The sequence below is a fragment of the Schistocerca piceifrons genome, chromosome 7 (genome assembly GCF_021461385.2).
Source record: "Schistocerca piceifrons isolate TAMUIC-IGC-003096 chromosome 7, iqSchPice1.1, whole genome shotgun sequence".
NCBI classification, from domain to species: Eukaryota; Metazoa; Arthropoda; class Insecta; order Orthoptera; family Acrididae; genus Schistocerca; species Schistocerca piceifrons.
The window spans coordinates 541,556,906-541,582,751 of NC_060144.1; positions in this window are offsets into that span (position 1 = coordinate 541,556,906).

Here is a 25,846-nt window from a genome sequence, read left to right on the forward strand (position 1 = left end):
TGAGAGACAACGGGACTTACCGAAATCGAACACCACAAAAACGTAATTTCTAATGAGAGATTGAACCGGATAGCGGTATTGTACTGTACAGTCAAGTTTGCGACTCTAAAGTAATACGTATTATCAACTGTCAGAACACAAAGGTTTACTTTTAATTTAATGAAACGTAGAATCAAATTCGTCGGTTCTTAGTTGCAAAAACATTTGTCAGTTACAATGCCATCTACTAGTACCACGACGTACTTTTTGACGCGGAGTCCGACTGTGCAGTAAAAGTGGAGTTTCCCATTTGAAAATATGAAGCTCACCCCTCCCAAGCAGGAGGGATGGCCAGCAAGTGGCCAGGTGTGGCACAGACATACGTTGGCTTCACTTATACTGACTTTTCACCCACAACACTGTCGTAATACGACGTGTCATTTCCTAGATATTTAGTCAAGTTAAATAAACATCTTGCATTTGAAAGTGACCTAAACTGGACTGCTCTCCCCCCCTCCCCTTTAAAAGCCGAACCCCTTGGTACTTGGCTCTACGTTCTCCTGACCACTAGTGGAACTGTGTGTAAGTGTAAATAGTAGTTTAAGTTTCTACTATTCTGTAGCGCAGTGGACAAGTCACTCTCTTCACTTGTCACTTATGAGTTCGCCATTACATATTTTACCAATGGAAAATATTTCTGCACTGCGCTACATTTTCTTTATTTCTCCATGATATTAGCAGGTAAGGCTTTCAACCTTCTTGCGTCGTTTAACAATATAGGATTTAAAGTTAGTTTTCATGACCAAACCATTTGAATAACACTATGTCGGAAAAAATTTGTGCACTTGGACAGATGAAGTCGATTTTGACCCAATGATGACGTAGCATCGACGTGCACAGCTAGACTGGTGCTGTCGGAGGGTCACTTAGAAGACGGTATGGCTCGCCGTAGTCTTTAGTGATGAAAGCAGATCCTGCCTGCTCGTAAGTGACGGCCTTTTGCGTGTACGACGTAGATATATATGTTGAGCGCTGTGTCGTACGGTGCATTCGTCCAAGACACACTGGCCACAACACAGGTCGTCTCGTCTGGGATGCGACAAGCTACAGCTCTTGTTCACCTTTGATGTGTCAGCGAATGATGTACCAGAATGTTGTTAGACCGTGTCTTTCGTTGTTTTTGCAACAGGAGGATGATTTGCTGTTCGAACAGGATAAAGCTTGCCCAAAAACTGCCCGTGAAACACAAAGTGCTCCTCAAGACTTGCACCTACTTCTCTGGCCCGCACGAACACCGGAATTGTCTGTAAATGTAATCATTTCAAGTACTGCACTGGTACTACTGCATCTTGAGTGAATTGAAAACATCTAAAAGATTTTATTAATTTCTTTTCTTTTTCCGACATTTAGTAAAAAAAATTAGGCTGTTGTCGCATAAAGTGGATCTCCCCCTTCAAATGCTTCAACAGGACATCTTACTTATTCATGTTTAAAGTCTGCCTATGTCACTTTTTATTCTCTTAAAATTCTATTGTAGATGATGGGCAACATTGTTGAAAGATAATGGAATCCGACTAAAATGACTGAAGCTATTGGTGCAGTTCAGAAAAAGGAGCTCGAGTGGAAGAAGGTAAGTAAACAGTTTAATTATTCAAAAATAGAACTTATAGATTGTGCAGCATGAAGTCGGCACACCTGAGGAAGTAGAAGAAAAAGGGGCTCTATAACAGTTTTGGGTAAGCAACTTGCAGAAAAGCTGGTTTAGTATTGTCTTGCTGTGAAGGCTTCTTTCTTTGAGTTTAGTTGCAATGATTAGTTAATAAAGGCCGTACCAGTTGTAGAAACAAATCACACTGAGCACCCTTTCAAAGACTAAATTGCTGGGAAAAAGTGGATTAGTCATTTTCTTAAAATCCACCGAACTGAACAGTCGTAAAGAAAGCCTTGAGGAACATGCTATAGCTGGCCTCTTGCGTACAGCAAAGACAACACCGAAAAATTCTAACAGTTTCTGTAAAATGTTATATTACACTTTCATCATAACTAGATTATCTCTCCTCTAATTTAGTATCTTTTGTAATTTTGTTTAGTGCTATTTTGATTAGTTTTAGTACTTGTCGGATTTTGAGAATTATTTTTCAAGCTCATTAAATTTAAGGCTTCTGAAAATAATTTCTAATCGCAATAGCGTTTAGTTATATCTTCTAATAGCACGAGAGACATTGAAAGAAAGTGTCCAATATTGGACCTCCATTTTGTTACAAGCAGGTAATATTTAACTTATGTTGTTAAGCAACATTATAAGTTTAATATAACATGCTATTAACAAAATGGGGGTCCGGTGTAGGTCACTTTCTTGCACTGCCCCCCTCTCTCTCTCTCTCTCTCTCTCTCTCTCTCTCTCTCTCTCTCTCTCCCTCTCTCTTTCTCTCTCTCCATTTCTCTGTCTGTCACCAAACAGGGCATTAGAGGTAGACGTACGTATACTGTGATCAGTAATACCTCAATACCTACACACATCAGTGCTTCGCTTACTTGTGCCTTGTGTCCTTCTACTCAGAAGTATTTACCGACATAATGTGAAGATATGACCCTTAGCCATAAGTAATTTTTTCCTCTTTCTTCTCTCTCATTTCTTTTACTTTTCTGGACTAAGAACTCAGATATCTGTTAGTGCAGCAGAGCTGTGTCTGGTAATAATGTTAAAATGTAACTGCAAATTATTTTCTTTTCTCTAATGGATAAATACGTTATCTTACAATTACTTGATGGAGAATGACTTCAAATTCTTTTGTTTGTTAATAGTAATGGCAAAGTGAATACGTGCTATGTAAATCGTAGACATGAAAGCACAGAGAGCGACATCGAAAGCGCAGCTGAATAGCGATATACGGTGAGGGGGTGTTAGTGAGTGTGTGCGCGACAGAATGGGGAGACGCAGGTTGTTGATTTGAGATGAAAAAACCTCCAGAAACAGTGAATAGTGGAAGTTAACGACCGACGATTGAGATTAACGTCGTAGTGAACAATGAAAACCGAGTGATCATTACGAACAGAAAGATCGTACTGTTTCAGTAATATTAAACGGACTGTGTCTCTGTCGATGCTAACAAAGTTCACGCAAGTAGGCATTATAGTTATTGCTACCGTGTGAGTGAAACAATTTTTACACTTAACCGCATCGCGAGAACCAAGGATTTTTAAAACTGTGTACTATATTTGTCTTCTTATTGAACAGCTGAGTGTTGGAAGCCGTAACTGATGCGGTTAACGTAATTACAGTTGTGGATCTGGTGCAAAAACTGTTTCACTCTCTGTGAATTTGCTATTGCGGTAGACATTTGCGAACATCACGAACAGTCATATCGCGGTCGGAAATTATCACGAACATTTTATAAAGTACTGAAAATAGAATTTCAGGTTAGTGTAACGAGTAATAAATGTGTACATGATAAACTGTGGATTATGACCACCAATTACGTCTATACAGTCAGTGGCCTGTTAAATACCACTATGGATACCTTAGATAACTTAGAAGGGACTTCACTAGCATACGTCGCCGCGGAAATACGACAAACTGAGTTGTCACTGAACGTTAATCTGCATCATCAAAAGCCGCTGCCGTCATCTCAACACGCTGCCACGCCTATCCAAGAACGAACAGATAGACTGCATTGATGTTCGCTCTCCCCCTGTTAATGACTAACAGAAATGAGAAGTTCATATTGTAAATCGTTTGTTTCATTACAAAAATATTTTCTTCCATTTTTTCTTAACTTTTTGTACATAAATAAAATGCTGGAATTGAACTATTAACTTTCAATGTAGCTTTGTGACCCGACATTAGTTACAAATATTTTTCTTTTACTCAAACAGTCTCTTTCTTTGAAATTAATACTGGTGCATTTTCGTGAGTGAAGTGTGCCTTTTGGAGGGAACTGTTAGAAACGATCGTGCTGTTATTTTCAAAGTGAGTTGGCAGACACTACAGCTTGAAAGGTCGTGCGTGTAAATCGCGCGTCCGCCATTAGATTCGGGCACTGACCATTAGAATTCAACTTGCTTGTCCACTAGTGGTCTAAGCTTCGCGGCGAGGGCAAAACGAATCTGACATCTGTCAAACCACGCGGGCTATGTTTATGTCGTATTTAGAGTCATGCCACTCTTACGATAATTACCTTGTCGTTGATGATTACAGGGATAAGTGAACAGATATATAGCATAACCCTCCAATGTTCGCGGGATCAGGGTAAAAACTGTGTGTGATTTACAAAATTTAGTGACCAGAGGGAATTACAAATCCAATGGTTCAAATGGCTCTGAGCACTATGGGACTTAACATCTGAGGTCATCAGTCCCCTAGAACTTAGAACTACTTAAACCTAACTAACCTAAGGACATCACACACATCCATGCCCGAGGCAGGATTCGAACCTGCGACCGTAGCAGTCACGCGGTTCCGGACTGACGCGCCTAGAACCGCTCGACCACCACGGCCGGCAGGGAATTACATTCTCCACATCTACGCTGTTCGGAAGCACAGCGGGTTCTTCTAGGCGACAAACAATCGAACATCAACCCAGTTAGGTTATTTCTAACAAGACGTCGTGTAAATACCCGGTCTGTAATTTAACGAAATACACGTTTTAGAACAGTTTCCTCTACACTAGAAACATACTACACATAATAGCTCTAATTAGTAGTCTGTAAATGAAGTAAACACTGATGTAATGTTGTTCATCAGGCTGTCATCAGTTGTCGACAACATTATCCGCACTCATACTCCATTACATACGATGGGCGTTCAGTAAGTTCTTGTGACTACGAAACCCTGTTCTTCAACATAAATTCTGTTCAACGCCACGGCCCTACACCACCTTGCAGGGATGGCCTGTACGCACACGTGGCGCCACTCAACTGGTGTATGTCGGAGCCAACACCTTGTTGCATCAATAAGGTACCCATCATCTATGTACAGTTTTACGTGGATCGTACATTGGACCAAACAGGTGGCCGTCCGGGGTGGCCGAGCGGTTCTACACGCTTCAATCTGGAACCGCGCGACCGCTACGGCCGCAGGTTCGCATCCTGCCTCGGGCATGGATGTGTGTCATGTCCTTAGGTTAGTTAGGTTTAAGTAGTTCTAAGTTATAGGGGACTGACGACCTCACATGTTAAGTCCCATAGTGCTCAGAGCCACTTGAATCAAACAGATGGAAGTCGGAATGTGCGAGATCTAGGCTATAGAGTGGATAAGAAAGAACAGCTCAATGAAGTTTTAGTGAACTTCTGTCTGGGGTTGAAGAACTGTGTGAGGCCTTGCGTTGTCACAGAAAAGGAGAAGTTCCTTTTAATTTTTGTGGCAACGAACACCCTGAAGTTCATTCTTCATAGGATAGCACAATACCCTTCAGAGTTAATCGCTGCACGATGAGGGAGTAGTCAGACAGAATATCCCCTTCAGAGTCCCAGAAGACCGTCGACGTGAATTTGCCAGCTGACGGTGCGACTTGGTTTTTTTCTTCTAAGGAGAGGTGGCGTGGCGCCACTCCACTGATTGTCGTTTTGTTTCCGGTTCGAAGTGGTGAACCCATGTTTCATCGCCTGTGACGATGTTCGACCGAAAATTGCCACGATCAGCCTCGTACCGGAAAAAACAACTCCACATAGAATATCCATCTTTGATCCCAGAATGAGATTTTCACTCTGCAGCGGAGTGTGCGCTGATATGAAACTTCCTGGCAGAATAAAACTGTGTGCCCGACCGAGACTCGAACTCGGGACCGAGTTCGAGTCCCGGTCGGGCACACAGTTTTAATCTGCCAGGAAGATTCATCCTTCTTTGATGTTTATAGTTTTCCGTTAGGCGGCGAAGAATCCAGCGAGCAAACACCTTTGAGTCCCCAGTTACTGGACGAGCACATCAGCACTCTCAACTGAGACGTTTAGTTGTGCAGCGAGGTGTTTGATTTTGATCCATCAGTCACTTCAAATGAGAGTGTCCACACGTTTCAACATCGGAGAAGGCGCAGCTATGTGCGACCGACCCTCACGCAGGAGATCAGAGAGGTCAGCGAGACCTCCTTGCGATGATGACAGACACCTGGCCCAACGACTCACCGTGCTTTTGTTCACCGACATTTCTCCGTAGATATTCTGCAGGAGCCTATGAATACCTCCGATGTTCTGCGTTTCTGCTAAAAGAAACTGAATGGCAGCTCTATCCTTGGAATGTTCCTGATTTACAGACGTCATTTTGAAAGTTATGTACAGTGCCACCACTGATCGGAACATCATGACACTATAGGATAGGGACGAAAGTGGCAATATTCCACGACGTCCCACGGCCAGTTCCGCAACTTTTCAACCAGTACTGGCCAAGAAAAAAATATATTGCATTATTTATTATCTCTGATGTATACATACAAGATGTAATGGGTAATAGTGCAGATATTTTCACTGGTGACTGGGAATGATGTGCATCGGTAATCACTTCATTTTCAGAATAAATATTATAGCTATTAGGTGTAGTATGTTTTTATGTGTGCAGCCTATGACGATGCTGCAGTTCATAAGAGTACAGTAGGACAGTGGGTAAAGAAAGTTACAGCCTCAGAAAATGCAAAAACTAGGCTCAATGATCAGCCCCACCCAGGACGGCCTGTCACAGCCACTGCTCCAGACATGCTGAATCGTGCGGATGCCATTATTCGTGCCGACCCTTGCATCCCAACTCGACAATTGGCTCTACAGTTGTCGGTCAGCATTGGAGGTGCCTCTGAAATGATCGAGACTCTCCGATATTCAGAGGAGTGTTTACGAAGGGTTCCACGAATGTTCACAGCGGACCACAAGATTCAAATAAAGGCCACTTCATCTGAATTATAGGAGCGTTTTAACACCGACTGAGAGGCCCTTCTGTCACGGATTCTTACGGGGGACGAAAGCTGGGTGCATCATTTTGCGCCGGAAACAAAAAGGCATTCCATGGAGTGGCATCATCCTCATTCACCACAAAAGAAGAAATTCAAGACATCTCCCTCTGCCGGAAAAGTCATGGCGACAGTCTTCTGGGATTGTGATGGCCTCATTCTCGTGGATGTGATGCCAGGGACGGTCAACCATCAATTCAGAGGCATATGTGAAGTCTCTGAATAAACTTAAGAACCATTTCCAACGTGTTGGATCGGACAAGAATCCAGCAGAAATCTTGCTCCAACACGATAATACACGCCCACATTTAAGTCTGAGAACTTGGGAACACATCGCCAAATTGGGCTGGACATCATTGCCTCATCCACCCTGCAGTCCAGACCTGGCACCTTCGGACTTACATCTCTTTGGGCCGCTTAAAGGTTCTCTACGGGGCACACAACTGGAAGATGACGAGAATGTGAGTCATGCAGTGGAAACATGGCTACGCCTACAGGACAAGAGCTTTTACCAGCAGGGAATACATGCTCTTCCACAAAGTTGGCGTACGGACATAGAACGTGATGGAGACTACGCAGAATAATAGGACATGAAGAAGAGATGTTGATGTACATTGACACCAAATTCTGGCTCTTGACAATACATATGTTCTGAGAAAGAAAATGTGGGGAATTGCTAATTGAACGGCCCTCGTACATTCAAACTCCTATTTGACTACCGCCTTAACTTATGCACAATTGATAAATAAACGATATGAAAATTAATAATATGACCTTGCAGATGAGTAGTAAAAGGGATTTCCCACACACTATAATTTAATAGAGTTACAAATCAAGCTCTATGCTTGTTGTTGTTGCGGTCTTCAGTCCTCAGACTGGTTTGATGCAACTCTCCATGCTACTCTATCCTGTGCAATCCCCTTCATCTCCCAGTACCTAGTGCAACCTACATCCTTCTGAATCTGCTTAGTGTATTGATCTCTTGGTCTCCCTTTATGATTTTTACTCTCCACGCTGCCCTCCAATACTAAATTGGTGATCGCTTGATGCCTCTGAACATGTCCTACCAACCGATCCCTTCTTCTAGTCATGTTGCACCACAAACTCCTCTTCTCCCCAATTCTATTCAATGTCTCCTCATTAGTTATGTGATCTACTCATCCAATCTTCAGCATTCTTCTGTAGCACCACATTTCAAAAGCTTCTATTCTCTTCTTGTCCACACTATTTAACGTCCATGTTTCAGTTCCATACATGGCTGCACTCCATACAAATACTTTCAGAAACGACTTACTGACACATAAGCCTATGCTCGATGTTAACAAACTTCTCTTCTTCAGAAATTCTTTTCTTGCCATTGCCAGTCTACATTTTTATATTGTCTCTACTTCGACGATCATCAGTTATTTTGCTCCCCAAATAGGAAAACTGGTCTACTACTTTAAGTGTCTCATTTCCTAATCTAATTCCCTCAGCATCACCTGACTTAAATCGACTACATTCCATTATCCTAGTTTTGCTTTTGTTCATGTTCATCTTATATCCTCCTTTCAAGATACTGTCCATTCCGTTCAACTGCTCTTCCAAGTCCTTTGCTGTATCTGACATAATTACAATGTCATCAGATAACCTCAAAGTTTTTATTTCTTCTCCATGGATTTTAATACCTACTCCGTAGCTCTATGCTTAATAGCTATAAAAATGGGGCAGACTTGAAATTTATCATCTGCCTGGTAAATGATAAACAAATCAAGAATCACAAAGAGATATATTTTATCTAATAAAGATGTAGATATGTGACTGACAAAATAGTGCTGTAATAGAATAAGGGCACTAAATAATGAGGTTGAGAGTAAGTAGTTGGCAGTTTTTTTTTAAGGGGTAACTACTCTAAAATACTAAATATGGTTATCTGTTATGAGTGGGTCAATGAGCAGAGATGATAATAAACCCCGACTGTGCCACAGAATGCCGGTCAGAAATGAGAACTCTATGAAAAATCCACATGCAAAATCGTGATTACTGTGCCACCAAATGAGAGGTGTCAGAGAATAATTACCTGTCCCTATTACGCCGATGCTTCAGATGCCTTACCACCAAGATCTCAGGCAGTGTGTTGACAGCAGACAGCAATCAGATTGTGCAACTTCTTACCTCTGTACTGCTGGGCTCTCTAATGACCGATTACAGCGGACAAATCTGTCTGGTTCATCGTGTATCCGAAATTTAACGGATTTATTTTTGTACTCACGTGGATGAATTGACACTTTTGGTTATTTAGAGAGAATTGTCTCTTTTCGTACCATACAGATACCTTGTCTAAGTTATTTTGCAATTAATTTGGAATTTTCTGATGACTTAAGTAGATGGTAAATGGCGGCATGATCTGCTAACTATGTAAGAGAGCTGCTGAGATTGCCTCCTACATTGTTCATGTAGGTTAGGAGCGGGAGAAGGACTATAACACTTCCTTGGGGGGGGGGGGGGGGGGGGCTGAGCAGATATTACTTCTGTTTTACTCGATGATTTTTCGTCGATAACTACGTACTCTGACCTTTGTAACAGGAAATGAGGAACCCTTCTTAGGCATCCATGGAATACACGCCTTGTCATTCTCATTGTGCCTAACAATCTTTTTATTATTTCATAAACTTCTTTATTACTTCTTGATTTGCAAGATTTTCCTCACGATTTTTCTCATTCTTTGTTTCACTTAAAGGCACGAGTGAATTTAACGAAAGGCATTCTGGTCTGGCGACAGTGTTGCAGTGCCGAAATTTTGCATTTGTTATTATTTGCCTGCCGTCCCTCTTTGGTGGTCCGGTCCTCCTCTGCGCTCCCCGGTGGAGGAGCGGAGGCCTTCATCTGCATTGCAGACGCCGCGCGGCGCCGTTCCCATGCGAGGGCAGAAAGCGCGCCGCGCTGCCCGCTAAGTGGGTCAGGACGCGGCGGCCGGCCGCTGGCTGTGATCGCGGGGCCGGCAGCCGGCGGCCGGCAGGCAATAAGCGCCTCTGTGCTCTGTGCTCTGTGCTCTGCCGCTTAGCGTCCGGGCCGCGGCCGACTATCGATTTATGTGCCGGCGGCGCCGCTGAAAAATAAACAGCGCGCCGAATAAAACATAGCGGAATCGCGGCGCAGCGCGGCGTGCTTTCTATGTAGCGCGGGTTGCGGCTGCGGCTGGCGCTGCCGAATACGTCACGCGCCCACTGCCGACCGCCGCGCCGACCGCGGTCGACAGCGCGGCTTTGCGGCCGAGAGGGCAGGTCCGCCGACGTCCGCCGTAAGCCTCTCCCGAAAGGTCTGTCCGACGCGTATTTTACTAAAACGACTGCCTATACTGCTGAATAGTTTACCACATTCATTTACATCTACCAGGGACGTTCACTAAGCAACGAAGCGCACTTCAGATAATTTCGGATGCAAACGTGCAGATTTTTATTGTGGAACATCACGGAATATTCCCGCTTCATCCCCTATAGTTTCTTGAACTTTCTACCTATTGCGACGCTATATGTACACTTCAGACTGGACTATGTAGCGGAGGTGCAGTCCAGGCAGAGAGCTGTCATTCTGCTTCTTTTAGTGGAAAACCAGACCATCGTAGATATTCACAGGCACTTGCTGAATGTGTACGAACACCTGGCAGTGAACAAAAGCACGATGAGTCGTTGGACCAGGCGTCTGTCGTCATCGCAACAAGGTCGCTCAAAAAAAATGGCTCTGAGCACTATGGGACTTAACTTCTGTGGTCATCAGTCCCCTAGAACTTAGAACTACTTAAACCTAACTAACCTAAGGACATCACACACATCCATGCCCGAGGCAGGATTCGAACCTGCGACCGTAGCAGTCGGGCGGTTCCGGACTGAGTGCCTGAACCGCGAGACCACCGCGGCCGGCAAGGTCGCTCAACCTGTCTGCAGTGTTGCAACATGCGGACACTCTCAGTCGAGGTGACGCAGTCACAATCCAACACCTCGCGACACGACTGGACGTCTCTGTTGGTAGTGCCGAACCACTCTTCCACCAGGTGGGGTATTCGAAGGTGTGTGGCCGCTGGATTCCTCGCCGCCTAACAGAATACTGTAAAGGGCACCGAAGGACTATCTGTGTGCTAGTGCTTGCATGTTACGTTGCTGATCGTGACAATTTTAGTCGAACGTCGTCACTAGCGATGAAACATCGACTCATCATTTTGAACCGGTAACAAAACGGGTCTCCATGGAGTGGCGTCACGCTATCTCTCCTCCGAAGAAGAAGTATAAAGCCGGACATACGGCTGGAAACTTCAAGATGACGGCCCATTAGGACACGTAACGTGTTATTTTGTCTGATGTCTTCCATAACGGCGCAATGATCAACTCTGGGATGTAATGAGGTATCCTCAGGAAACTGAAGAAACGTCTTGTGCGTGTTCATCGCCACAAAAATGGAAAGGAATGTGTCCTTCTCCATAAAAAAACAAGGCCACACAAGTCTGCACACCCGAGAGAAGGTCACAAAACTTCGTTGAACTGTTCTTCCTCATCCACTCTACATCATGGGTCTCGCACCTTCCGATTTCCATCGTTCGGTCTGATGAATAATGCACTCACTGGGAAGCAGTACGTAGACGATGTGGAGGTTGTTGTTGCAGAAAGATGTTTGCTCCGTCTTCAAGCAGCAGATTGGTACTCAGCGGACGTGCAGGCCTCGAACTGTAAACCAGAACTCCGAGGCCAAACCTTGAAGTACTGCAGCACACCGAAGTACCTCGGAATAACACTCGATAGGTCCCTAACTTTCCGACAACATCTCTCCAACGTGGCTGCAAAAGTGAAGACCCGTAATATTATCATTCAGAAGTTTGCTGGTTCCTCTTGGGGTTGCAGCGTCCAAACCCAAAGATCAACTGCTTTGGCACTATCATACTCTGTCGCTGAATACTGTTGTCCAACTCGGATGAATAGTGCTCACTGTAGCAGGATACATGCGCAACTCAACCAGACAATGCGACTTATCACAGTCTGCATACGTAGCGCTCAAACTGCTTGGCTACCAGTTTTAAGTAACATCCAACCTCCACCTCTACGAAGATCTGATGCTCTCCTAAAGCCGGCCGCGGTGGTCTAGCGGTTCTAGGCACGCAGTCCGGAACCGCGCGACTGCTACGGTCGCAGGTTCGAATCCTGCCTCGGGCATGGATGTGTGTGATGTCCTTAGGTTAGTTAGGTTTAAGTAGCTCTAAGTTCTAGGGGACTGATGACCAAAGTAGTTAAGTCCCATAGTGGTCAGAGCCATTTGAACCATTTTGCCTCTCCTAAAGACCTGGAGATACATTCAGATGAACCCCCAGATACCCGTACACAGAGATATATTAATAGCAGACCATCAGCGTCTGAAGTCAAGAAAACCACCTTGGCGGACTGCATAACATCTTGAAGCCTCCGACTTTAACATCAACGAAGTATGGAGAAGTCAGTGGGAAGAATCGTCACTGTTCAACGGTCATCTGGCTGAAAAGCCTTCCATGAAAGGTCCAGGTTTCACACTCCCCAGACGCCAGTGGAGAACCGTCAACGCATCCGAACAGGACAAGGGAACTGCGGGTATCTAAAGCACAATTGGGCCAGGGAAACATCTGCTGATTGTTGGTGAATGCCCAAAACGACACTTTGGGGGATCAATAAATGGCATCCACCATGCATCACCTGAAGGGCTCAACTGGATCGCCGGCCGGGGTGGCCGAGCGGTTCTAGGTGGTACAGTCTGGAACCGCAGGTCCGAATCCTGCCTCGGGCATGGATGTGTGTGATGTCCTTAGGTCCTTAGGTAAGTTAGGTTTAAGTAGTTCTAAGTTCTAGGGGACCGATGACCTCAGAAGTTAAGTCCCATAGTGCTCAGAGGCAATTTTTTTTTTTTTTTTTTTTTTTCTCAGAGCCATTTGAACCATTTCAACTGGATCAACATATTGGACTTAGAAATCTAAGAACTTGTGTCATATGTAGATAATTTAGCATAATACTTTGAACATTTGGTTCTGTACATGTATTTTGCTTGTCATTTCTTACACTGTATACTCTTAAAATTATATATTTGATCTAAGCTCTGTATCATCATACGATAATTAAATAAATAACGTGGGGTAAGACCGTCGCATAGAACGGAGATCATTTTAAAAAATAGGGTTTTATACCAAAAAGAGTGTGGAATAATATGGTGTATTGGAATCCTGAATAAAACCAATTTCTTTTAGAAAACAACGAGTTGCATTACTTATTGAATGCCTGAATCCAACGAACCTTGTTACATCGTTCCTACCAAAAAATCTTTAAACCAGTCACAAATTTCGCATTATACCACACTCGATTGTATTTTTTATAATAAGCCTAGATGTGGTACTGACTCAATCGTTTTTCGGAAACAGAAATATTCCATCTAAACGACCGCCTTTATCCATAGCTTTCAGGTTGGCATGTGAGAAAAGGCTAGTTGGGCTTCACATGATAGACGTTTTAGGAATCAATGCTGGTTGGCAAGGAAGAGGTCATTCTGTTGGAGACACTTCAAAATGTTTGAGCTTAGAACATGCACTCGGAACCTAATATTAGTCTTGAGCCCTGTATTTATTAATCTTATACTGCCTTACGCTTTTCGGCCTTGCGCTGTTCTTAGAGGCTTAAAATATCCGTAACTCATCTTAGGTAACAAGAAACTGAATTTGCCAAATATGGATACAAAGTCTCTGGTCTAAATTACTTGACATCTGAGTGCATTCAAATTTGTGGATCACTTTTCCCACCCTTCTTGTAGACGAGTGTGATCCGTGCTTTTTTCCAACTACGTACTGGGCATGGTTTTCTGTTTGAGTGATCTGCGATAGATTACAGTTAACGGAGGCGCTAACTAAGCAGTAAACTCGGTATCAAAATTTGAGAGGATTCCATTGGACCCTGGTACTTTGGTCAGTTATAACGATTTTATCTTTTTCCTCAACGCCACTGATGCTAATATAAATTTTTCTCTTCTTTTGACTGGTATGAGGATTAAATTGGGGCAATTGTCCTGGATGTCCATGTGTCAAGGAACATTTGAAAACATGCTTAAACATTTCTGCATTTTATTAGTTACTCTCAGTTTCAGTTCCTGCATCGTTTTGTTTCATACCGGTTACGCAGTAGTCTCTGTCTCTTCAGTGACTGTATCTCATGGAAGGTCTCTCCCGTCTTGCTTGGTACATATCTGTCCAATAGATGATCAACCAGTCTAATGAACCTAAATCATAGTTCTTCTCCATGCTCCTGTCCTGAGTTAAAAGATTCTAGTTCCTCATTGATATATGATACTAATTCGTCTTTGTTCATTAAAAGAAGCACTCGAACTCAATTTATGGAAATTTTAAAAGGCCTCATGCAATGGCCTGCACAACGTAGGTCAACCTACTACACTGGCTGCAGAAACGGAGACGTTCGATTGCGAATCCAGGTTGGAGCTGGATACTATCGATCTTATATGAGGAACCCACGGCAAAAACGGGGTATTCCATTTAAGTAGGAAATGAGTTCATGGCACATTCTGAAGGCTAGTCGTCGTTACTGCAAGGAAGTTGAAATGTCTGTGGCAGCACTTCACTTTTGGTGTAGCGGAAAGAACGTTCTAAGACGGTCTTTTCAAGGAAAAAATGGGGCAAGTCCAAGGTTTGCTTCCACTATTCACGTAACACCTGTTAGGTTGGGTTGCGACTACAAACTTCATAGATTGAGTTTCTCCCTCTGTTTTGTTGAAATGTGTGGCTCATCACAAGATGGTGAGAAACCATTTGTTAATCACTCATCTATAAAGATAAATTGTTATGGCAGTATGAGTAGTGTTTTTAGGGACCTTATGCCAATGTCTCAGAGTTAGACACTGACTCGGAATCCTCACCTCACTGTTTAAGTGTTCCAGACAAATCAAACCCCACGAAAAAGAACGGCTTATGAGGAATTTTAATTTATTGGGTAACTTAAATAGTCATTGTTCCAATTTAACGATTTTAATTTCTGTGACATTAGTTGCTCGCAGAAGGCCTTGGTATTACAATTCCAAAGCCGAAGACTGCTTTTTACGACACTTCGTAACAATCAAACGAATTGATACGATGACAATTCCTGTTTGCCGAAAGGCCTTCATTGTTTTACTTGGATTAGCAAAGTGCAGACTGCATATTGTATAGTCGAGTATGAAGGACATTGAAATATCTTCCAAAGGGAAAAGAAGTATGCATACTAACCGGCCAGAGAAACTATGTGGTGGCCTAAATGTACACGTCTAGCCTGATTTATCTCGCAGAGATCTGACGAATTCTTATGGCCTGGTCGAGTATATGATGATATGTGTTCCGTAATACGAAACTTTTTGTAGGGTGAATCAAGACTGTTTTCCAGACATCTAAACTAGGGATATACCGGGTCATCAAAAAGTCTGTATAAATCTGAAAACTGAATAAATCACGGAATAATGTAGATAGAGAGGTTCAAATTGACACACGTGCTTGGAATGACATGTGGTTTTATTAGAACCAAAAAAATACAAACGTTCAAAAAATGTCCGACAGATGGTGGTTCATCTGATCAGAATAGCAATAATTAGCATAACAAAGTAAGACAAAGCAAAGATGATGTTCTTTACAGGAAATGCTCAATATGTCCACCATCATTCCTCAACAATAGCTGTAGTCGAGGAATAATGTTGTGAACAGCACTGTAAAGCATGTCCGGAGTTATTGTGGGGCATTGGCGTCGGATGTTGTCATTCAGCATCCCTAGAGATGTCGGCCGATCACGATACACTTGCGACTTCAGGTAACCCCAAAGCCAATAATAGCACGGAATGAGGTCTAGGGACCTGGGAGGCCAAGCTCGACGAAAGTGGCGACTGAGCACACGATCATCACCAAACAACGCGCGCAAGAGATGTTTCACGCGTCTAGCAATATGGGGTGGAACGCCATCCAGCATAAACATCGTACGTTCCAGCAGGTGTTTATCAGCAGGGCTGGGGATGATGTGATTCTGTAACATATCGGCGTACCTCTCACCCATCACGGTAGCAGTTTTGCTGTCCGGTGCCATCTGTCCGATATTTTGTGAATTTTTTTTTTGTTCTAATAAAACCCCATGTCATTCCAGGCATGAGTGCCAATTTTTACCTGTCTATCTACATTATTCCGTGGTTCATAAAGTTTTCAAATTTATACTGACTTTCTGATCACCCTGTACTTTCGGAGCTCCTGCCAATGTCTTACGACAAAACATGCAGACCCTCAAGTTTTGTGGTAAATGGAAATGAGCTTTGGCGTCATTGGCCGGGAGGCCCATAACGGGGCAGGTCCGGCCGCCTAGGTGCACGTCTTATTACATTGGGCGACCTGCGCGCCTGACGGGGATGAAACGATGATGAAGGCAACACAACACCCAGTCCCTGAGCGGAGAAAATACCCGACCCAACCGGAAATCGAACCAGAGCCCGTAGAACGGCAATCCGTCTACATCTACATCCATACTCCGCAAGCCACCTGACGGTGTGTGGCGGAGGGTACTTTGAGTACATTTATCGGTTCTCCCTTTTATTCCAGTCTCGTATTGTTCGTGGAAAGAAGGATTGTCGGTACGCCTCTGTGTGAGCTCTAATCTCTCTGATTTTATACCCATGGTCTCCTCGCGAGATATACGTAGGAGGGAGCAATATACTGCTTGAGTCCTCGGTGAAGGTATGTTCTCGAGACTTCAACAAAAGCCCGTACCGAGCTACTAAGCGTCTCTCCTGCAAAGTCTTCCACTGGAGTTTATCTATCATCTCCGTAACGCTTTCGCGATTACTAAATGATCCTGTAACAAAGCGCGCTGCTCTCCGTTGGATCTTCTCTTTCTCTTCTATCAACCCTATCTGGTACGGATCCCACACTGGCGAGCAATATTCAAGCAGTGGGCGAAAAAGTGTACTGTAACCTACTTCCTTTGCTTTCGAATTGCATTTCCTTAGGATTCTTCCAATGAATCTCAGTGTGGCATCTGCTTTACCGACGATCAACTTTACATGATCATTCCATTTTAAATCACTCCTAATGCCTACTCCCAGATAATTTATGGAATTAACTGCTTCCACTTTCTGACCTGCTATATTGTAGCTAAATGGTAAAGGATCTTTCTTTCTATGTATTCGCAGCACATTACACTTGTCTACATTGAGATTTAGTGGCCATTCCCTGCATCATGCGTCAATTCGCTGCAGATCCTCCCGCATTTCAGTACAATTTTCCATTGTTACAACCTCTCGATATACGACAGCATCATCCGCAAAAAGCCTCAGTGAACTTCCGATGTTACCCATAAGGTCATTTATGTTTATTGTGAATAGCAACGGTCCTACGTCACTCCCCTGCGGCACACCTGTAATCACTCTTATTTCGGAAGACTTCTCTCCATTGAGAATGACATGCTGCGTTCTGTTATCTAGGAACTCTTCAATCCAGTCACACAATTGGTCTGATAGTCCATTGCTCTTACTTTGTTCATTAAACGACTGTGGGGAACTGTATCAAACGCCTTGCGGAAGTCAAGAAATACAGCATCTACCTGGGAACCCGTGTCTATGGCCTTCTGAGTCTCGTGGAGGAATAGCGCCAGCTGGGTTTCACACGATCCTCTTTTTCGAAACCCATGCTGATTCCTACAGAGTAGATTTCTAGTCTCCAAGGTACGGTCGCATGTTCGAATCCTGCCTCGGGCATGGGTGTGTGTGATGTCCTTAGGTTAGTTAGGCTTAAGTAGTTCTACGTTCTAGGGGACTGATGACCTCAGAAGTTAAGTCCCTTAGTGTTCAGAGCCATTTGAACCATTCTAGTCTCCAGAAAAGTCATTATACTCGAACCACTCAGCTATCGGTGCCGACAAGTTTCGTGGTCAAGACGCAAAAACCCTGTATTCCAGTCTACCACATAACGAACCAAAAATCAAGACCAGCTAAAAGAAACTTCCGAAGTCAAACAACACAAAATAGGAACGAACGCCGTCCAAGAAGGGATGGAGTTATGACGTTATTTTCGCGGCAGGGAAGTGCTTTCTTTGCATGTACTCTGTGTGTTATTATGTAATCTCAGGTTTTATTTTTTCTAAGTTACTCTTCTATAATCAGTACATTTGGTATATAATCATCCTGGTTACACTCGACTGGAGTTTTAAGTGTTTTTTGTGATCTTGAATGATCAGATATCCTCTCCTGAATAAGGTGCTCCATGTGACTTACATCGTTTTATCCGTGGGTTCTTCATGTCGTTATCAGATCTTCAAAATTTTCTATCAAAATTGCAACTCTCAGCAGCAACTTAGCTGCGTGTATTTGAAATCGCAATTATTCTGCTAAGATATACTCTGTACCGAGCACTCGATCTCAGAAAACATGGAAGACTTTGATCAAGCTTATTAGGATGTTAGTTGGAAGCTGTTCGAGGTGCCGGTTGCGACGGACCTATGAAAAGTGGGCAGGCTGCATGGGTAGCTGGGAAACGATCGGTTCAGCAGACAAAAATAGTCGAGTTTTGGTTTCTGAGGGAAGCGATGCGCTGGTGTGGTATGACACTGCACAAATCAGTAAGATCTCAGTACGTATGCAATCAAAGGCTGTTGTCCATTCACTAATATCATGTTATAAATGCGTGCTTATTCGTTGGAGTGTATTATAAAGCTTACAGCTTACATTGAAGGTAGTTCAGGACGTGTTCATATTCGTTTGAAGTTGTTTGGTAAGAAATTGGAAGATATGGTTAACTACCGAAGCAAGTGCCGGATTCAGGTTTGTATTACTACATCTGAATACGGCAGCATTGGAAGTTGTCAGATTCCCACCCACTGAGCTTCTTTCTTTATTTCCTAATGCACATAGTTCTTTTGTTTAAACACTTTACATGCAGCGGTTCTCTGCACCACACGTTTTACGCGAGAATGTTGTGTGGATCATGGTGACCTTGGGCGTGTCTTAATTGCAATTATACTGAGTGTCCCAAACTTCACCGACAAACCTTAGGGACAGATTTTTGATACAGAAACAAGTAGGAAATGTCTAGTAAACATGGGCCCTAGAATGCAGACCTTAAGAGGTACGAGTACTTACTTCTCTTTGCTAGTGTGAAACACACGACTTCTACTGAACAAGTGCTCACAGCGCATAAAGTATGTTTTCTTGTTTTGGTCCATACTGCTTCCTCCCAAATAACAAAAGCAAAGAGCTTGCAGTAGAAGAGATTTGTTTCATAGTATCAAAGGGGAGTAAGTGTTCATATGTCTTAAGGTATGCGCTTCAGAGCTCTTTTTTTATCAGATATTTTGCTCTTGTTTTGTCCTGTTTTTCTTACCTAAATATTCTAAAATTTACTCATGATCCCTGGCGAGTTAGCCGTGGCTGTTACGGAGAGAACTGGCAGTTCAACGCTACATACAAAACGTCTTTGTGTTCTCGTAGTCGTAAACAGAAAGGTCAAGTGCTAGGCCAAGCATGCTCCACACACGTAACGTGGCTATGAGGTCGATAACAGAAGCTTTATCTTGGTGGTTTTGTATGTTTACCACAACTAAGTATGTTCACATATGAATGATCAATATCAGTATGTTGCCCAAAGTAAATTACTCCTGTTTTTCTTTTGCCGCAGTCAGGTAGCTCTATTATATGATTTCATAATCTAAATTTCGTGTATGAGGACATTTCATATTGGGCACATTTCAGGATACATAGTCGCATGCAATCCTAATCACAGGAAATAACTGGCAGCCTGCAATCTCTCGGGGAAAACTGTAATGTCAAATAAAGGGTGTGTGAGAGAGACATGATTTTGAGACGAATTCCTCACACAGGACATTGTCTAATTGTAAAGTAATAACAAATGCACAAATATTCTCAGAGTTCCTCTATACCCGTATGCACTCCTCGAATCGTGGAATACTGCGCCCTCACAAAATCCTTTGTTGTGTTGGATGTTTTCTCCGGCTGATGGATTGGGTTTTTTGCTACGAACGTCTGCTGCGAAAATTAGTCTCACATGGCCTCGCGAATAGTAATTCAAACACCAAACGGAACCAAACTTTCTCTGGCATTGAAAAAAGGTGAAGACTGTTTAAAGCGAACAAGGTGCCTAATCGAGTTAGATTTCACACGAACGGTATTAGCTCCAGTCCTATCTTTTATTTATCGATGATTTGTTGTACAGAGAACATTCGCGTGTAACTGGAAAATGTCATAGGCCTCTCCTGTTTCCAAAAAGGGAAATAGATCGCATACACACAATTATCGACTAATTTCGCTGGCGTTCGTCTGCAGCAATATGTTAGAGCATATTCTAAGCTCAAAATCTATGGCGTCCTGGAGGAAAACATGCTTCTTTCACACAAACGGCACCGAGTCAGAAAAAAGCAGCTCATTTTATTCGTATTCGAAAACCAGCTTACTTCACTAGTATACGAAATTTAGCAAATAATATAGGTGAACAACTAAATTCTTTCTTCCTATATTTTCGAAAGGCGTTCGACGCTGTACCACAACGCGCTCTAGGTACGATCTTATGTAGTACCATTGCATGTACAGTCCATTAAGTAATACCATATTTGTGGGTTAGTCAGCAGAAAAATGAATTTCATACCAAACTAAAACATATACATACATCATATACTCGTATGAACAAGAGAAAAATGCAGTTAAAATTAATAATACGTCCAGTCACCAACACCACCGATAATTGTTTGGAATCCCCGAGACATTTCCCTCGTATTCCCGTGGAAGAGTCCTCCAAATGAGTCTACTTTGCGTTAACATCTGTTTCAAAATGAGCACCTTTTCTGCTTGCAACTCGTTTTCGATGTAAGACCACACATTTTACCTAAGATTAACGTTAAGCAGTTGTGAGGGCCAATCCTTTCTCCTTCAGGCCTACTGCGGTGGTTCAGATCATTGTCCTCCTGCAGTATCCAATCTCCATTTTTGTCGATGACCCAACGGATGGCAGTCGGGATCAAACAATTTTGATAAACACGACCCGTAATTTGCACTCACGGCTCTTCTTGTGAATTTCAGTCAAGACTTCAAAATAAACAAATGCTTCACGGAAATTGTATGAAGGATAAATGTTCCCTCTGTTGGACTGTGACATAAATATGACTGTATCTTTTACCATTTTTGAGTAATGCCGACCACGCTGTTATTCATCACTGTATGTGACTGTATTCTGTTGTACTGCATGGAGCGGGGGACCTAGAAACGACGGAGTGGCTTCGTCGCCGCCGTAGCCCTCAGTGATCACAACCCTACAACAGGCCACAGCAGTCCACCTACCCCACTGCGGCCCCACACCGAAACCAAACCAGGGTTATTGCGGGCTTCGGCCCCCAGTCGAACCCCCCCCCCCCCCGGGAATGTCTTATACCAGACGAGTGTAACCCGAAATGTTTGCGTGGAAGAGTGATTATGGTGTGTGTACACGTACGTGGAAAATGTGTTGGCACAGTAATCGCCGACATAGTGTAACTGAGGCGGAATAAGGGGAACCAGCCCGCATTCGCCGAGGCCTTAAAAACCATCCATAGACTGGCCGGCACATCGGACCTGGGCACTAATCCACAGGGAGGATTCGTATAGTGGACGGTTCCACTGAAAGGAAAGGAACATCTTTTGAGCCTCAAGATAGCATAATAAGACTCACACTTTTTTCCAAAACACAATAATGATTTATCTAATGATTTATCAGATTGTTTTAGCAGAATTATAAGAACGTTCACTATATTTGGGTACATGAAAGTACACTACTGGCCATTTAAATTTGCTACACCAAGAGGAAACGCAGATGATAAACGGGTATTCATTGGACAAATATATCATACTAGCACTGACATGTGATTACATTTTCACGCAATTTGGGTCCATAGATCCTGAGAAATCAGTACCCAGAACAACCACCTCTGGCCGTAATAACGGCCTTAATACGCCTGGGCATTGAGTAAAACAGAGCTTGGATGGCGTGTACAGGTACAACTGCCCATGCAGCTTCAACACGATACCACAGTTCATCAAGAGTAGTGACTGGCGTATTGTGACAAGCCAGTTGCTCGGCCACCATTGACCAGACGTTTTCAATTGGTGACAGATCTGGAGAATGAGCTGGCTAAGTCAGCAGTTGAACATTTTCTGTATCGAGAAAAGCTCGTACAGGACCTGCAACACGCGGTCGTGCATTATCCTGCTGAAACGTAGGGTTTCGCAGGGATCGAATGAAGGGTAGGGCCACGGGTCGGAACACATCTGAAATGTAACGTCCACTGTTCAGATTGCCGTCAATGCGAACAAGAGGTGACCGAGACGTGTTACCAATGGCACCCCATACCATCACGCCGAGTGATACGCCAGTATGGCGATGACGAATACACGCTTCCAATGTGCGTTCACCGCGAAGTCGCCAAACGCGGATGCGACCATCATGATGCTGTAAACAGAACCTGGATTCATCCGAAAAAATGCCACTCGTGCACCCAGGTTCGTCGTTGAGTACACCATCGCAGGCGCTCCTGTGTGTGATGCAGCGTCAAGGGTAACCGCAGCCATGGTCTCCGAGCTGGTAGCCCATGCTGCTGCAAACGTCGTCGAACTGTTCGTGCAGACGGTTGTTGTCTTGCAAACGTCCCTATCTGTTGCCTCAGTGACCCAGACGTGGCTGCACGATCCTTTACAGCCATGCGGATAAGATGCCTGTCACCTCGACTGCTAGTGATACGAGGCCGTTGGGATCCAGCACGGCGTTCCATATTACCCTCCTGAACCCACCGATTCCATATTCTGCTAACAGTCATTGGATATCGACCAACGCGAGCAACAATGTCGCGATACGATAAACCGCAATCGCGATAGGCTAAAATACGACCTTTATCAAAGTCGGAAAGGTGATGGTGCGCATTTCTCCTACTTACACGATGCATCACAACAACGTTTCACGAGACCACGCCGGTCAACTGCTGTTTGTGTATGAGAAATCGGTTGGAAACTTTACTCATGTCAACACGTTGTAGGTGTCGCCACCGGCGCCAACCTCGTGTGAATGCTCTGAAAAGCTAATCATTTGCATATCAGAGCATCTTCTTCCTGTCGGTTAAGTTTTGCGTCTGTAGGAAGTCATCTTCGTGTTGTAGCAATTTTAAAGTCCAATAGTGTATCTTCGTTGAACGATATTAAGGAACTGGATAAAGTCTTTGGCAAAATTTCCAAGCCATCTAAGGAATAGCAGTCCTGTTTAAACGTGTATAAAAGTAAAATAGTGCCTATAGCAAAAAGAAAGATTGGCAGCCTATAGTGCCTACGTGCAAAATTAGTGGTGGACATCTTCAGCAACTTTTGTCGTATATTTAGATGTTCTGCTAAGAAGCGATATGAAATGCGACGATCAAGTAAAGTAGTATTAGGGAAGTAGAATGAAAGACAGATTCGTTGTAATGGTTCTGGGAGAGTGCGGTGTATGTGTAAAGGACACACAAGACACTGGTGCGGCCATTTTCAGATTATTGTTTCAGTGCTTGGAGTCATTATCAAGCAGGCGTGACAACAGATACCGAATGAGTTGAGAAACGTCCTGAAATGATATTAACACGTCGGTGTAGCTCCTAAAATGTACCAAAAATGCTCGAGGAAGTTAAACGGGAAAGACTGGAAGAAAGAAAATGTTGCACTTGCGAACCCTTTTGGTTAAATTTAGAGAATCTATACTCTAAGACGACTGTTCGAGCTTTATGCTGCGACTACGCCCGTGACGCCCGTGAAGTACCGTCAGAGTTTCCCCACTCACTACCAAATACGACCCGTAGTCACGCGTGTTGGCTTCCTTCACCATGACTCCATGAACAGTTCGAAAACAACTTAAATGTGGGCTCCTCCTTTTTTGTTTTGGCACCCAAAATCCTAAGGTAAGTCAAAGTCTGTCCCCGCTTTATGCGGGAGTACCTGTTCGGTTGTTTCATCTGATTTGCTCCAAAGCCAAGGTAAACACCTTCCTAACATAGCCTGATTAACATAAAGTGAGGTAAATAAGCTGTCAGCGTACCTGACCACCCTGCAAGGGTGGAAAGCCGCAGGGTTGTCCTGGCTGGAGAAGCGAGGCAGCGACCCCTGCAGCAAGGCGAGCCTTAGCACCAGCAGCGCGCTCATCTGGAACACCAGCGAACACAAACATGGTTAGAAAAACAAACTCTAAGGAAAGTGGCCTGATATGTTGCAGTACGGTACTATCAGTGCTTTGTGGGTCCGTGAAACCTTTACTTTGGATAATGCTCAAATTTTACAAGTACTGAGAAATACACGAGATAGTTAGTTGGCTCTTCTTGGTGAATGTACTTGTGTGCCTTCTCTTTAAGCGATATTGTGATGAGATGCTAATTCGCATTTGTCTTTACTAGAAAAGAAGGTGGCCAAGCGAGTATTCCACTGGAAGACACAGTACAAGAGCCATATTTATTTCGAAAGAAGGATATTTTTGTTGAGTTGGAGGGCCATAGTGATTGAATTTTCTGAAAGTAATTTAATTGCCCTGCACAATCACATTTATTTCAAACCAGAAGGCTGATTTTGGACAGTAACGGCCATTTTCAGATCTGCGAAACAACTAAGTTTAAAATTTTAAATAGAAATTGCTCGGACTGCATCAAAAATGAAATACAATCAATACAAAATCTTAAACATGCCTGCGAAACAGCAGCTGTGTTTATTTTAATATATTTACTGTGAAGAGGTTGAAAAATCCAACCAGCTGCAAATAAAGTCTTATTAGTTCTTCACCTAGGTTTCGATATTTGTAAAAATATCTTCTTCAGAATTAGTGGCGTTGGTACATCACAAGATGGCTTCATCTACTCTATTGTACTATCATGTGACGTAACAAGACCACTAATTCCGAATAAGATATTTTTACAAATATCGAAACCTATGTCAAGGACTGATAAGCCTTTATTTGAAGCTAGTTGGCGGATTTTTCAACCTCTTCACAGTAAATACATTAATATAAAGTGATGTACCATAAAATATTGGTCTTAGCTCAAGCCCATCACTGGGGAAAACACATCACTTAATACCAGTATACTTCTAGGCAGTGCTTTATATAAAACCGATCCCCTGATGGGTACTACTATTGCTATTGGCATTTTTCAATAAGAGTATTTCAATAAAAAATATTTCGCAGAGTGTAGATAAGCACTATAGTCTTTTTCCTTCGTTTGTCTCCATCAGTCTTCTGACTAGTTTGATGAAGCCCGCACGAATGCCTCTCTTGTACGAAACTCTTCATCTGAGACTAGCACTTTGTCACAACGTTGTCAGCCTTTGACTTCCGCTCTGTTTTTATCCTCTACATGTTCCTCTAGTATCACGGACGTTATTTCCCAATATCGTAAAACGTGTCCTACGATATTGTCTCTTTTTCTTATTAGTCGATGTTTTCCATGTGTTCTTTCATTCACATTCTGTGAACAACTTCCTCATTCGTTATCCAGTCAGTTCACCTCATTTTGAAAACCCTCCTACAGCATCACGTCTCAGACGCTTCGATTCTCTTCTCTTCTGGTTTTCTCATACTTCATGATTCACTACCACACAGAGCTGTGCTCCAAATATTTTCAGAATTTTTTCGTCAAATCTATGCCTATCTTTTATACTACTAGACTTTATTTGGCCTGGAATGACCTCTTTTCCTGTTGTAGCGTTGCAATATGCATTGACGCTTGTAAAGCTGTAAAATAGCTTGGGTCGCCAACAGAAAGCATTCCCACACTCTGAATCGTTCTATACATGGTGGCTGTGCTCGCATTCCGTTGCAGGTGTACGCTTTGCAGATCGCTTAACTTACACACCAACCTGTGAATTAATAAAGTCTTTTGCCACTCACCAATGGACAAGAAATT